Genomic DNA, 14,970 nt, shown 5'->3' on the forward strand with positions numbered 1-14,970 from the left:
AAGTCTATTTACTCATGAATAAGGTAGCAAATTCTTATTGAGCAGGTATGAGATGGCAGCATTAAGCTCTTTGTGTTCAGATTATTGGAAATAATGCGCTTTGGTATTTCTGAAACCAAGGCCTCAGTGCAGAAAAACGCCTAAACCAGCAAGGAGATCAGCTACAGACACCAGTGGGCACTGGTGATTAAGGGCCCAGTTGGAACACACACCAGCAGAGACTGGGGTCCTCCAGGTATAAATGAGAAAAGGGCATTTGCCCCATCTCTTTCAGCTGGTTGCTCACAGCTTAATGGTCTGAAGATTTCATACCTCACAGAATCCCAAGGAATTAACCTCAACAATTCCAGATATCCACGACTATATGCGTAAAGAAGTGCCTCAGGCCTGAACGCCATTCCTTTGAATTTCAGAATATCAGAAGTCAAATAGCTGAGAGTGTTGGGAAAATGTGCCGCTTTAGTACTTTATGAGGTATAGTTTACAAATCTTGTACCTGGTCCAAACTCATCCGGGGAAAATACTGAGAACAAGTCAGACTGCTTACAGTCCTGTGTGGGATGCAAAGCCGTTGGAGTGGGCTGTGTTGTCATAGCAACTGAGCACAAGTGCTACTGGGGTACAGATACAGAGAAGGCCTTCTGAAGTTCAACGAGCTTGGAGGTTCCGATATCAGCTCATTTCTGCCGTATATCAAAGCTTTATCTTCTGAGTGCAGTTTTAACCCTTCTTCCTTACCACTGCATTTTCAAAACCAGCCCAACAAGGCACAAACAGTTTCAAACCCAGTCCATTCCCGACAGGACCACTGCCTCAAGACTTGAGTTTGGAAAACTCATGACTGGACGGACACGCACGGGAAAGGGACCTCATTCAATGGAAACACAAACTCTCCATATACGATATTGCAGAAGCCCCCCCCACACGTTTTACAGTACAATCTAGAGGTTCTTATACATGCAAAGGCACTGGATACTTTTATATAGATAGAATCAGCATTATTATGTACCCACCTAAATCAGTTTTGTTTTCCGGGTCTTACTCAAGGGAGTTCTGAAACCAGCAGGAATCTGGCACTCAAGAACTAGAGTCTGCCCCAGTCCATAAGTGGGTTGAAATGTTAAATCCGTGCCCAAGTAATCTAAGCATATGCCATCTTCAACCAAAATTGCATTATTGCATAATTGCAAAAATGCATTATTGACCCACATGCTTATTTTCACACTCCAAGACCAGTGTGAAAACAGTGAGAACACAGAAATGTGCAGGTGAGAGCCACATTGGTCACTCACTCCAGTAATTTCACTAGGTTCTGAAACCGATATACCTGTATACTTTAAGACACAATGGAAAGAGAAAACTAGCCAGCGAAGGAAACTCCAGCCCAGTTCAACCTGCTGGACCTCAGCAGCTGAAAATCTCTTCAAGCGCACAGGAACGACAACATAATTTTTAAGGCCTTTAGCCAAACACAGAGAAATGTATCATTGAGCTCTACGGACAAGAACCTCATTTTCCACAGACTAAACAAATAATCTTGAATTTCATTTGGCCTTGTTACCGTCTCTGCAGGGAGGTCTTCTTTCTTCATGAAGCAATTCAAGAGTTAAACCAGAGCTATTTCTTATAAACCAATCCAACAACTTTTACAATGTTAGACTAGTTTAAGAAAACCAAGGATTCTTTGTGTTTTATGCTGAGTACCAATGCGTATAATTACTTCATTTGGGTCCAGGCTGTCTGGCTATACCCAAGGATATACCATTTAATTAAATAGGTTTAAACTGGAATTTAAAAAGATCACCGGAGGTATGAAATTGTATCAGTTTTAAGGTTTTTTTTCTTCCTGACTAGACTCAGGTTCCCTTTAGAATTTCATTAAGAAGCGACATAAAAACCTGTCATTTGCTCACCTCAGGAGATTGGGTGCAACAGTGAGCTCTGAACGGATTTACAGCAAAGAACAGGGGGAGACTACAAAGCTCCTCTCCCGTTAAAGAAACGGCGCCCATTAAAGAGAGGAAAAGAACATACTGTAGGAACATAAGAAAAGTCACAAACTGGAGGAAGACATTAGTTCCACCTTTCTGATTTGGTAGTTTATAGCCAATTGATCCAAACATCTTATCTAGCCATTTCTTGAAGAAAAGCAATAGTATAGGTTTCAAACCCTTTGGGTAAAGAAATGCCTCCTATTCCCTGTTTTAAAAACAGTTATTGTTGTCCGCACTTGTGTCCTCTTAAGTACAGGGACTGTGATATATTTTTTAGAAGGACGCACCTTCTAAAAAATCCAAATGCATAATCTTTGGAATCAGAACTCCATAAAGGAGCCAGGTTCCTAATGATGAATCACTGGTGCTGATGGAATGTATCTAACATGTAAATTGAGGACTACCGGTATGCAATAACCTTTGTCATTTTTTCATTCAAAACTCTTTTCCTGTAAAAATGAAATGAAATGAGCCTAGTGAAGAATCCACTTCTGTGCAGAAGTGTATGATAGACGTTAGGAGACGGTTACAAGTTTTGGTTTCACAGTTCTGGCTCTTTGAGCTATGCCAATAGCCAGACAGCCATTAGCCAGTTCAATCCTCTTTTTTTTGAGTCCATATTGCTAGAGGCTCTTTCTTATAGTGCAGGGGAGAGGAGCAGTAAGTTAGTAAACGCCTTGCATCATTTTGTCAGCTGAATTTAACGTGTTGTGGCTTTCTTCAAACTCTTGCTAAACTCTTATGCTAATGTCAGTGCTCAGTCTCATCTGAAACCTGAACAACGTAGGCCGAGTTTCTGGGCCTTTTCTCTCTGGACATCACATCTCTCTTTAAGGATACATAACCCCTGGCCACTTGATGTCAAAAGTGCCCATCTGACTGAAAAAGATGAGGAGTACAAAATTAGTCCTTCTTTTCTTCGAAGGACAAAGTATGGGCAAACTGCCTCTCAGAGACATGTACCGTACATTGAGCTGTTTGCTCACTTTGGAAGATGGAGCTCCGTTATTATTTTATACCAGAAGAAAAACACAGCTCCAAAGATATCTGTACTTTATGTGCTGAGACCCAATAACTCAGAATTCACACTAAAATCTCCTAACCTAACTTTTTTTGTTGGCAAACGATTCAGCTTTGTTCTGTAGGTCGAACCACGTAGGGCCACATGCGCCTTCGGCAGAAGGAAGCAGGCTTGTGGTAAAGTCAGTGCTAATGTGTCATATTTTCTCACAGAAAGTGTCATTGATCTGCAGCTTATTGATTTGTGTAATGGAATGTCAGGGAAACTTAGCATGAGAAGCTTTATAATGTAAAAGGAGGCAATCGAGATAAATATATTACCAGACGGAGTTCAAAATTAATTTCCTGTTTTTTTCTAGTGGATCATTGTTTTCATAAGCACCCATTTATGTGTGGAAAACAAATCTCTATTGCAGGTAGCTTGTTGGATATAACCAGGTTTGGTAGTATTTTTAAAAGCAGATTCACTTATAAGGAGTTTAGTTAGTAGTCCACATAAGAAATGTCTTGAAAGTGAAAGAAATTAAACACATCATGCCCTTTCCTTATAAGATTTAATTTCTTGGGGTCAATTTAGGACAATACCCAGAGGTAACAATCAGCATTTAGCATGAGCATTTAATATAAATTTTGAGTGTATTTATGTAATCTAGTGTGCCAGCACCATACAGTACATGACTGGACTGGAATGAGGATATGCTGAGTTTTAAACAGAAAGCCGAGATTTATGAAGGACAGAAAAACTTGCAAAAAGAATGTAAAAAGGTGCCTGAAATATAAATGCAAGAGAAAAGGTTGCTCATTCCTAAACTGACATGACAAAAGAAAAGCCCTTTTCTGAAAATGCTCAGAGTGACCTCTTGCAGACAGAATCTTTTCAGCTGGCCGCGAAAGATACTACAACAGAGACAGTTTAAAAATTAGGCTCAGGGTTCAAAATGACAATCTAGCAAGGTAGCAGCTGCCCATCGCCATTTGGAAATGGTTTGCCCTTCCCAGAGGTTTTGTGTCTGTCCAAAGGGCCATCCAAAGCATTTGAAATCTGTAACTGGAAGCTGAGCTGAAGTTTTTCGCTGAAGTTTTGTTGAGGCTCAGCCCCACGATGAGGGGATGATGAAAATGTTGGATTGTACTGTTTGCAGTTTGTTTGCCAAATGTACTAAAAACAATAAAATGCTCCTAGTTCCCAGCAAACAGTTCATAAGCCTGCTCCAAAAAATTCTTGGAGCGTAAACGCCGTTCACCGAGTTCTCAATGAAAAAAACCCCTCATTTCAATCATAAAAACTGCTCTGATCAGTTTTTCACGGCTTTGCAAACAGAACATCTTTCCTTTTAACACTCTAAATGTTCCCCTGTGGTTTAAGAGGCTTTGTAAACTTACAACAGTACACGGTCTCTTTTCTAAAAATAGACAGTATACTTTCTGGTGAGTGGCATGCTGAGAATTCTTTCCTTCTTCCAAGCATTTTATGATTAGTATGACTATTTGCAATATTTGTTTTTCCCCCATCTGGAGCTCTTGCACACAAATAGTCATTTAAAAAAACAGGTGTTAGCATAGACCTCATTAAAACCGGCTTTCTCAAAGCAAATAAAGGACTTACTCAGTCATGGTGGGCTATCTGCATGGAGTTTGGATGTTCTCTTAGGTGCCTTTTCATGGGTTTTCATTTTGATGGTGTCATTCATACTGAAAACCTAGGTTTCTTGCTCATACTGCATCTCCTGTGCTTTTGTTTGACATCTGTTTATGATGAACATAAACCGCATACACTCAATTAGACATTTTTATGGCATGTCTTTTGAGCTTCAGTATCCATGGGTGCCAGAAGATGGTGATATCACATTAGCCAGATTTAAACTGGAATTCTGGCATGTTATGACAACCAATACGGTTGATTTACTGGAAAACTAAGAAAAACCATTCTGTTTGCAGTCTATGAATGCTGACACAGCTGCCTACTTGAACTATTATGTGCCTAACGAGCTTCTTATGAATTTTATTTTTAGACTTTTTGGTATGTATTAATTGGAATGTCATAAGGAGTTATTTTACCATATTTGAAAGGTGAGAGTCCAAACCCCTTCATATATTTTGGTGTGGAGTGTCCTAAAGAAACAAACAGCTCAAGCATGTCCTTATTTTAATTATGGGAGGAAAAAGAAAATCTTCATTTCTGCTGTAAGACAGGTGAATGAAAGAGTAAGTAGATATAGAGGAAACACACTTTTTGTCAGCATAATGGGAAAGGCTTTGCTATGGACTTGGTAGAGTAGAGTGGTAGAGGAGTTTACTGCCATATGTACATGTACTTTGGAATTCTTACTCATGCCGATCTCCCAGGACATACACAGTACAGCAGACTACACCACACAATGTAGACAGTACATTACAAACACAATAAATAATACCAAACAGGAACAATAAATGTGTTGTGGGACAGTAAATATGTAGAAGTGAGATAGAAACACAGCACAGGTGTCCATGCAAAAAGTGCAAGAGTGTAGATGTGTATTGAGTCTGAGGCATTGCAGTCAGCTGTTGAGGATGCGTACTGCAGTAGGATAGAAGCTGTTCTTAAGTCTAGTACGGTACCGCTTGCCAGAGCGCAGGGGGAGAACAGTTTGCGGATGGAATGATTGGATCCTAAATGATGGATTGGGCTTTATTGTGACAGTGGATGATGTAAATCTCACTGATTGATGGTAAATCACATCCTATAATCCTCTGTGCCGTTGCCATAAACGTGTAGTGCATTTCTGTCATGCATGGTTGTATTGCTGTACCACACAGTGATGCATGGTTGTATTTCTGTACCACACAGCTGCTTCCCCATACTGCATTTCTTTAAGCACCGCAGAAAGTGCAGGCGCTGCTGTGCCTTTTTCAGGCTGCCAACAGTGCTGTGAGAGCACAATTTGCCAGTGAACTTTAAAAAAGAAAAGTGCGCTGCTTTTCACTCATCATACATTCACTCCCATGCTCAAAAATTGCAGATATTAAGGCTAATCGGCTAAGGTTTTTTTAAAAAAAAAAATGGAGGAAACAAGTGTCTAATATCTGAGCCCCACCACGTTTCGAACACGAATGTAATCCAACACTTCCTTTGATAGCGCTGCCTTGAAGTTCCGAGTTTGTAAATCTGAAGTAACAGGGATGTTTTATTCATGGGTTTCTCTAAAGAGAGCGCTGATTTGCTTTATCAATTACTGGATCGGGGGTGCCTGGTGGGACAGTTGCATTATTCTGACAGGAAGAGCTTGTTCTACACTCAGATTGGTTGCATTAGGAGCCTAGGAGCCTCATGCACCATTGAAGTTTTTTTTGCCTTACTCTTCCTAGATTAATATATTTATTAGGAGCCTGTCAGTTGCAGAAGATTACCATACTGTTATCAAAGACAGAGGCCTTGCCTAGAATGTTCTTAGAATATTATGACTGCACTTCTGAGAAGTCATAACTGGCAATTTATTTAAACCCAGAAAGCGAGCATAGTCACAGCTCAGTCATCAACATACTTTTCCAGTCAATTTTAAACCATTTTTTCCCATGGGTGAATAAAAATAATTTAAAATGAGAATGATCGCAGACAATTATTCTTCTCCAGTGTTTAACATAGAACTTCTTTTGTTCAGACTCCATATTCACAAAAACGCATGAGCATGTGCTCCCTGCATAGACTACTCTTTGTGTAATGCTCCAGTACTTGAAAGTATAATTCCATTTATTCATCCGATGGGACCCAGAGTTGTTTTATTTGCCTACAACCAGACATTGTAAGTAAAAGTGACTTTAAAAAAATGTGAATCTCTACAGGAGTTAGATTCTCCCCCAGATCATCATCAATATTTCTTGGACTTATATAGTGCCTTTTACTATGTAGGATCCCAGAGTGTTTCTGATATAGAGAGGACCCACTTAGGTAGCCCTCATGCACCACACTGTTTTGTAATTCCCGGCATCTTTTAATTTTCCCTTGAAAAAAAATAAATTGCACAATTGTCAAGATGAATATTGATAATTAATTGCAGTCTACGATAATCAATATACTCCTGTCAGCTGTTTTACTCTTCCTTTAACTGATCAGACTGAACAATGAATAATCAGCATTTGTGAGGACCGAGCATCAGCGAGTTTAGCTACTCGATGTTACTTTTGGCATTTGTACTGACAGAAACACAGTTGCTTTTCTTCCCCAGTCACCAATGATGCATACTTTTTTGTAACTGTGTTGGATATTATGGAGGGATATGGTCATGCCAATCTTACCTTTATTTTAATTACTCAGCACATCTGATATGGATTGCATTTTCATAGCTCTCTGGATGTGCTGAAACTAGTAATTACCTAATGAGAGGCGTTAATGCTCTAATATTACTACGATAGAAGAGTTCATATCCTGTAATACTGACTGCTGTAATACCAAGGCAGAGAAACAGGGGAATTCAAGACAAAGCTGCAACATGTCTGTCAGGAAGAGAGTCAGGATTCCCTCCCACAGAGAAGAATCACACTAACCTGGATGTATTAAATTGTTTTAGAAACACCATGTCCTGTCAATGTCTTGCATCACTGGGATGGACGCCTGCAGTTTTTGAAGGGGAGTACATACTGTATTTCTGAGATGCTCAGAGACAATTCAAGTTGAACATCCCTGTTTAGACTGCCAAGACTAAGGACTCCATTACAGTTACTGCGAGACCTTTCCTGGAGTAATGTGTTAAAGAAATGCAATCACAGATGGACATAGTTATACTAATTAATGTCACCAGTGTCGTTTAATCAGGAGGATATGACACCGTTTGAACAATCCTAGCCCTGGCTATGATTAGTGTGGGAGAAAATGAAGTCGCTGAATATGGTTATAAGCAGGTTAAAGCTCACACCATGCCTCCAGAACTCAAATATGATACAAACAACAGAATTATGCTCATAGTTATAATAAAATATGCCAGCAATGAAGTTTAATTACTCTTATGCTGGGATGCATGAAGTCAAGTAAATTATGCTTCTCCTATAGATCCTACAATCAATTCATGCCCAGCAGCCACTCTTGTGATTGGTATAATGCTCTTCATCCCATGTGACTGCATATATACCAGACTATATCTGTATTATACTGCCTGCTAATGTCTGCATTAGGAGTCTAAACTATATTTAGTAACACATCTTCAGTGTTTATTTTATCCCACCTTTTAAAGGCATTGTGTCTTCATCGCATCCCATATTTAGCAAATGTATTTAGTGCCCTCTGGGGTACAGGTTGTTTTCTTATCTTTTTTATTGTTTATTAATCATAATTATTTAAAATAGTCTAGCTGTGGTTCATTTAAACTGCATGCAGCTCCTATCTGTCAAAAAGAATATTCTTAACAATGCAAGTAACCATACATGTTGTGAATGTCAGTACTCCATGCAGATCTCTGTAGACCAGCAAAATCCTCCTAAACGATAGCTATATCCTCGATGTCCCTCAATGTTATGAAGAAAATGTTCCATGGATTTTGCATGGGTTGATTAAATCTGAGACTTTAAACATGAATAGACTGACTTACAAAGCTTATATTCCTGACATAAAACTTCTCCAGAACTGGCTTCCCTTGTAGGAATTCTACTCATATCCTTGGTCTAGCAAAGTTAAAAAAAGAAAGGAAAGGAGTTTGGAAAACCGCCAGTAGATTCTTTGCTGTGTGTTTTGTGTAGCTCACTCTCCTGGCGCTTGTTTTCTCAACGCGTAGCGAGGCCTGTCCAGCTAATTCTGCTGTTGAAACAGCTGGCCCACTCGAACAGCTGTATGCTGTGATGCAGTGCAATCGGACCAGGGTCACATGTTCCACTGGACAACAACAGGAAACACCTGAGGACACCAACACCACTTCTTTCCACTAGAGACCGCGTGAAATCTACCATCACAGAAGAGGCCATGATGAACCAATTCAGTGCCCTCTGTTGTGTAGGGGGTATCACACCTCAGTGCACTGCAGTGCACAGCTTTCACAATACAGCTGGTTTAATAGACCGGCTGACTTTCCTAAAACCCTGTTTATTTTGGAATGAGGACAAAGAAACATGAAGTGAAATAAAATTCACAAAATGTACCTAAAGCTTCCAAAATGTCAGTAATTTTGAAATAAGGGCCCGCTGTGCACAAAGCACAACAAAAATCTATTGAAGCTGTTCTGTTAACGAAATGTTAATACATTTTGTTCTTCAGTTTAAATATATTCAAAATGTAAGCACGCCCAAAACATAATCTGGAAACATTTTGCCAAAAACTCTCTCATTTCATGAATCTTATTTCATGAAGAAAAAGAGAATGATTCCTTCGTATTTAACTCTTATTTAACTGACCATCACAGCTTTAAGACTTTTCTTTTCAAATCTTTTTTTAAACTGTACAAACACATTTCGAGCTTTGCTTCTTTCTTCACTGATAATCAAAATAATCTCCTCACACAGACAAATTATACTAACTAGATAAGACTAATAACACAGTCAGTTTACTCAAAGTCAACATGCAGAAGGTTTAGGGGAAACTCCATTAATAATTTACATGGAGGAATAAAATCAGGACGTCTTAGTAGTTTCATTAAGTACTAATGTAAGCATTAAGACATTTTTTAAACAAGCAGAATTTTTAGTTTCCACTTTCCTTATCTCACTAAATGTGTTTCTAGTTTGTGAAGCGTTAGCTATTAGGAAAAGCTAACATTTCAGATCTTCCTGCATTCCTAAAAAAGGAAAGATTTCTCTTGTGTAGAACATTTTAAATGCACCGAGTACAGTAGGTAACCATTACCGTGCAGTGTTTATGGAATGGCTTTATTTGCAATATGATGGACTTCATAACATTAATTGACTTTACTCAATATTCCTAAAGCTGTGGCTGTTGACCGCTTATTTTGTTATTGTAAAGTATATCTAGGATAGATATACGTATTGCAATAGTATTTCTTGTGCATTATTTCAGGCACTACCTCTCTGGAGAGAGAGCTTTGGGCTTGCTGTAGAAAATGTCTTAATAATGGATATTCAAAATTTTCCCCTATTCAGTGGTGTTTTGCAGTGGCATTTACCTGGCACTGCTCACCTGCATTATAAAGTGTAATGCTAACTCAAATTTTCACTCCCACCACCTATTTCAAGTACACAGGGCTGGAACCAGTCCAGATTCCAATTACGGTAGTGGTCACAGAGGCCGGCGCTGACATTTCAGAGCGTCACAGATAAATTTGCTGATCCAGTAGGTTGAGCAACCTATACTGGCAAATTAGTTGTTTCACACATCATGTCACACCATTCTTGAATTTATCTCGTCGATCCTGTAGCGGTACACATGAAACTCCCCCTTTGTGCAGAACTTCTGTTCCCCATTTGTAGATCTCTTTATGGTATTTCTGCATTGCTCCCTGTGCTGCTCCTTGTACTAATATTTCCAGTGTGAGTCACTTTGGACAGTGTTGTCAGCCAAAAAAAAGACAATATCTACAGTATGTCATTTAAACTGCATTTAACATTTTAATTGCAGTTCCCTATAATATGTTCACCCAGAACCAGAGCCCTATTCCATTATTTCTAGTCACAGTATTTAGGCGTACCGGCCTCCTTTGAACAATCTAATTGTTTCAAACCCCATGGGATACTCATCAAGGAGAGCATTGAACGGACCACCAGCTCGATCCCAAGATCCAACTACGAGCTTTTTAACTGCAGCGACTTTAATATAAGCTATTGGAGCAGGAATTACCGTGGCTGCTGGCACCAGACTTGCCCTCCAGTGGATCTTTGTTAAAGGACTTAAAGTGTACTCATTCCAATTACAGGGTAAAAGAGGTGAAGAAAAACACCACATGTGTCTAAAAATAATTAATCTATTCATTATCTGCTCAGGCTGGTACAAAAAAAGAGAAGGCATAATGATCTTATAAATGATTACGTGTATCCCCAATTTTCATTGACTTTTCAAATACAATCCACCACAAAAACAAAGATCTTTGAGACAAATCTCTCCAAACAAATGCTGTCTCTGCTATTCTTTTAAAATGTTTGGGTCTTCTGTATAAGTTTGGCTCTTTTGTGTTAGTACAGTTGGAATTAACTCAAACAGTTCAACATTTTTAAGAACTGATTTGTATTCTTCAGGAATCTTAAAGGAAATTCCTAGTATTTTAAGGTGTCACAAAAATGCTGCTGATACAGATTGAACACTTGCTTTTCCCCCCTGCATTTATATTTATAGCAATTGTGACTAGTTAGAGTAAAAACAGGTCAAAAGGTCTGGAGCTGACTGATGTTCGGATGTGGTCAGTATGTACTGTACATGGTGTATCCAATGAGCAAGCTATTTAAGTCTATAAGGTAGATTGTTCCGGTTATTATGGAAAATGTCAACAAGCCCAAACACCAAACATACTCAAGTGAAAACATCCAGACACCATTACCTAGATTATCTCAATTACAAATGCTGGAAGATTTCTCACCTGGAAAGTCACTATGAGGCAAGAGTCGCCACCTAAAACTGGCAGAATGCAGTGTGAAGACCTTACTAAGCCAGCACTGAGATTCAAAACAGATGGAAAAAAATTGAGATATTTCTGCCTCTTACAAGAGACCCATTCATTTGAAAGGCCTTGTAATTTTACAATGATGAAACATGATAGTCTTTATCCATGCTAAAATAGGAAATATGATCTGATTAGTTCCCGGAAAGATTCGTTTTGGTTACTATTATAAAATCCAATTACGTAAAAATGAGTTGGAACTCATTAGTTACATAACCACCTCATGACGAACAACCTTTTCGAACCCCTCCAATCTGGCTTCCGTCAACTTCACAGCACAGAAACTGCCCTGGTCAAAGTCACTAACCATCTTCTAATAGCTTCTGATTCTGGTTCTCTTTCTATACTCATCCTTCTTGATCTCAGTGCTGCTTTTGACACTGTTGACCATGACATCTTACTTTCTCGTCTTGAGACTGTGTTTGGAGTTTCTGACACTGCTCTCAAATGGTTCAAATCTTACCTCACTGATCACTGTCACTTTGTCTCTCTTAATGGGTATACAGTAGGTCTGAAATTGGACTTGTTAAGTCTGGTGTTCCTCAGGGCTCTATACTGGGCCCCTTGCTCTTCAGCATTTACATGTTTTCACTTGGTCAGCTTTTAAGTTCACATGGCCTCAGCTATCATTTCTACGCTGACAATACTCAAATATACATCCATACCAAACCTGACACTGATGTGGCTGTCTCTATTCTAACTGCATCTCTGACATAAAAATTTGGATGACTCAAAATTTCCTTCATCTTAACTGCGACAAGACTGAAGTCATGCTTATTGACACCCCTCATCAACTTTGTAAAGCCAATCCTATAACCCTATCTGTAGATGGTTCTGTACTTGAGCTTCAATCTAAATTGAAAAACCTTGGGGTTATTATTTTCGATTCTGGCTTAACATTCGACCCACATGTGCAGCATATTGTCAAAACATCTTTTTTCACCTCAGAAATATCGCTAGACTACGCCCTACGCTATCACTAACTGTGGATGAAAAGCTGATCAACACATTTGCGTTCTCTCGAATTGACTACTGTAATGCTCTACTCGTTGGGGTATCTAAATCTACTTTGAACAAACTGCAGTACTGTATGTCCAAAATTCAGCAGCCAGGTCTAGCAAATGATGCACAGGTCGTGCAAATGATCACATTACTCCTATCCTGGAGTCCTTGCACTGGCTTCCTGTCAAATTCCGTGTGGACTTTAAAATCCTCATGCTCAGCTACAAGGCTCTGCATGGCTTGGCACCTCAGTACCTGTCTGAACTATTATGGACCTACTCCCCACCTCGCAACCTTCGCTCTTCTAATTCTGCTCTCCTTACTGTCCCCCAAGCCCGTCTACATTGTATGGGTGACAGGGCCTTCTCCTGTTATGCCCCCAAGCTCTGGAACTCTCTGCCCAAGGATATCAGAGAGTCACCTTCTCTAAACTCCTTCAAATCCAGACTCAAAACCTTCTTCTTTAGAAAAGCCTTTACTGAACTGGTTCCATTCTTCACCCCTCTGCTTTTCTTAGTACCACCATCCATGGTCTCCTCTGTATATTGTAATTGTATTTTATCTTGTGTATTCTTTTTATTTATTGTTGTTGTCATTCTGTAAAGCGCTTTGAGATGCCATCTTTAAAGGCGCTATGTAAAATAAAGTTGATTATTATTAATATTAGTTGGCTAAGCTGAAATACCTAGAGTTTACTGCACTGAAGACACATCACATAGTAGTAGCAGCAGGATTAACTTAATTAACAGATCACTCCAGTTTCTCTGGTGCAAACCTATTTTTAGGATTCCCAGTCATAGCTAGGCAGTGCATTTGTATTTTAAGACGTCTAATTTATTCACAGTAGAACCGAACTTATTGTATACCTACCCAGGTTAGAACGATCATTTTTACTTCTCCTTTCACAGTTGGCTAGTGTTATTTTACATGTATTGTGAAAATAACCTCAGCTGAAAAATCACAGACTCGTTGGATAAATGACTTTGCTCTTACTGGATTCCGTTTGAAAATTATAATACTGGACACCCTAAAAGTGCACATATGCAATGCTTTTATATATATTTTTGTCCTTTTCTGTATACTGTGCACAGAGACAGAAATAAAAAAAAATTCAAATTCTGAAAACACTGTATATACTTTTGAAAACCTCTCACCTCCCATCTCTCTCATTAATTTTTAAGTGTTCTAGTCTAAAAAAGCTGAAGACTTACACAGATTAAGGTCAGAGAATCAGTTCAGTGGGGAACAAAGAACCCAGGGATGATTTGATACAGGTATTCAAGATCTTGCAATGAGGAGATGCTTTAAACAATTAAGCATATTTGTTAAATTTAAAGCAGTCCAGGTTACCTTGTAAGTACCTGAATCAGATACCAGACTCTCCCTAAAAAAACCAACCTTCAACCACAAAAGAAAACACAATTGAACTTGACTATAATAACTCTTCCTGAAGGTTGATTAAGCAACTTCATTGACTCAAAACCTCTTCAATGGCATCAATAAAACGGAAAGAAGAAAATGCAGAGTTCTATGCAGGAGATAAACTAAATGGGCAAAATCTAATGAAGAAAGGCAGCTCTCACTGTAAAGGCATGGACTGAAAATCCATTAAATGAAGTGGCGCAACACAAAAGATGTAACGCACACGAACAAAACAAAAGCCGGTGTCAATAGTACTTGGCCTTAGGCGACCAGAGAGAGAGAGCAGGAGAGTTTGCGGGTGAACTAAGACGCATGAGTCAGCACGGACAGCAGGGCCCGAAAAAGAAGTTACATAATTCCTACCAGCAGGGTGAAAATGGTTATTATATAACAGGGATGACAACAATTGGAAAAACACGCAGGAGACTGGAGAGAGAGAGAACGATTTGTATGCAGGACAGAGTTTCAGGGCCTGTGAGCCTGGCAGAACAGGTAAGCACAGGAATAAATGTACTTTAGAATACTCAGTGGCATCCGTCGATCATGAGAAGCATGGAGACATTAATGAGGCATTCTAAGGTCAGGGTTTGATTCAGCCTGGGTAACTTGTGCGCAGGGCCTACGAGGGGGGCAGCAGGGCCATTTGGCCTGGGCCTCACCTCACAGGGGGGCCTCACCTCAGCCCAGGGTGCATGATCCTCCACTTGAACCATTTGGCTGCGTTTCTCGACTTGAGTCGAATTTGGAACTTTTACCAAATATCTCGACTAACTCACGTCCACGGCTGTGAAAAAACTTCCCCCTTTCCCCCTTTCAGTGCTGAATCTACCCTTCTTTAGGAGTTTCAAAATGCCCGCCTTAATCTTCCCATCACGCCATTCTTTACATTAAAATATTTTTTACCCCACTTCCCAAACAATGAGGGGGCCTCACAATGTGAAATGGCCTGGGCCTCATCTGAGCTCTTG

Source organism: Atractosteus spatula, chromosome 18 (assembly GCF_055471065.1).
Source record: "Atractosteus spatula isolate fAtrSpa1 chromosome 18, fAtrSpa1.hap1, whole genome shotgun sequence".
NCBI lineage: Eukaryota > Metazoa > Chordata > Actinopteri > Semionotiformes > Lepisosteidae > Atractosteus > Atractosteus spatula.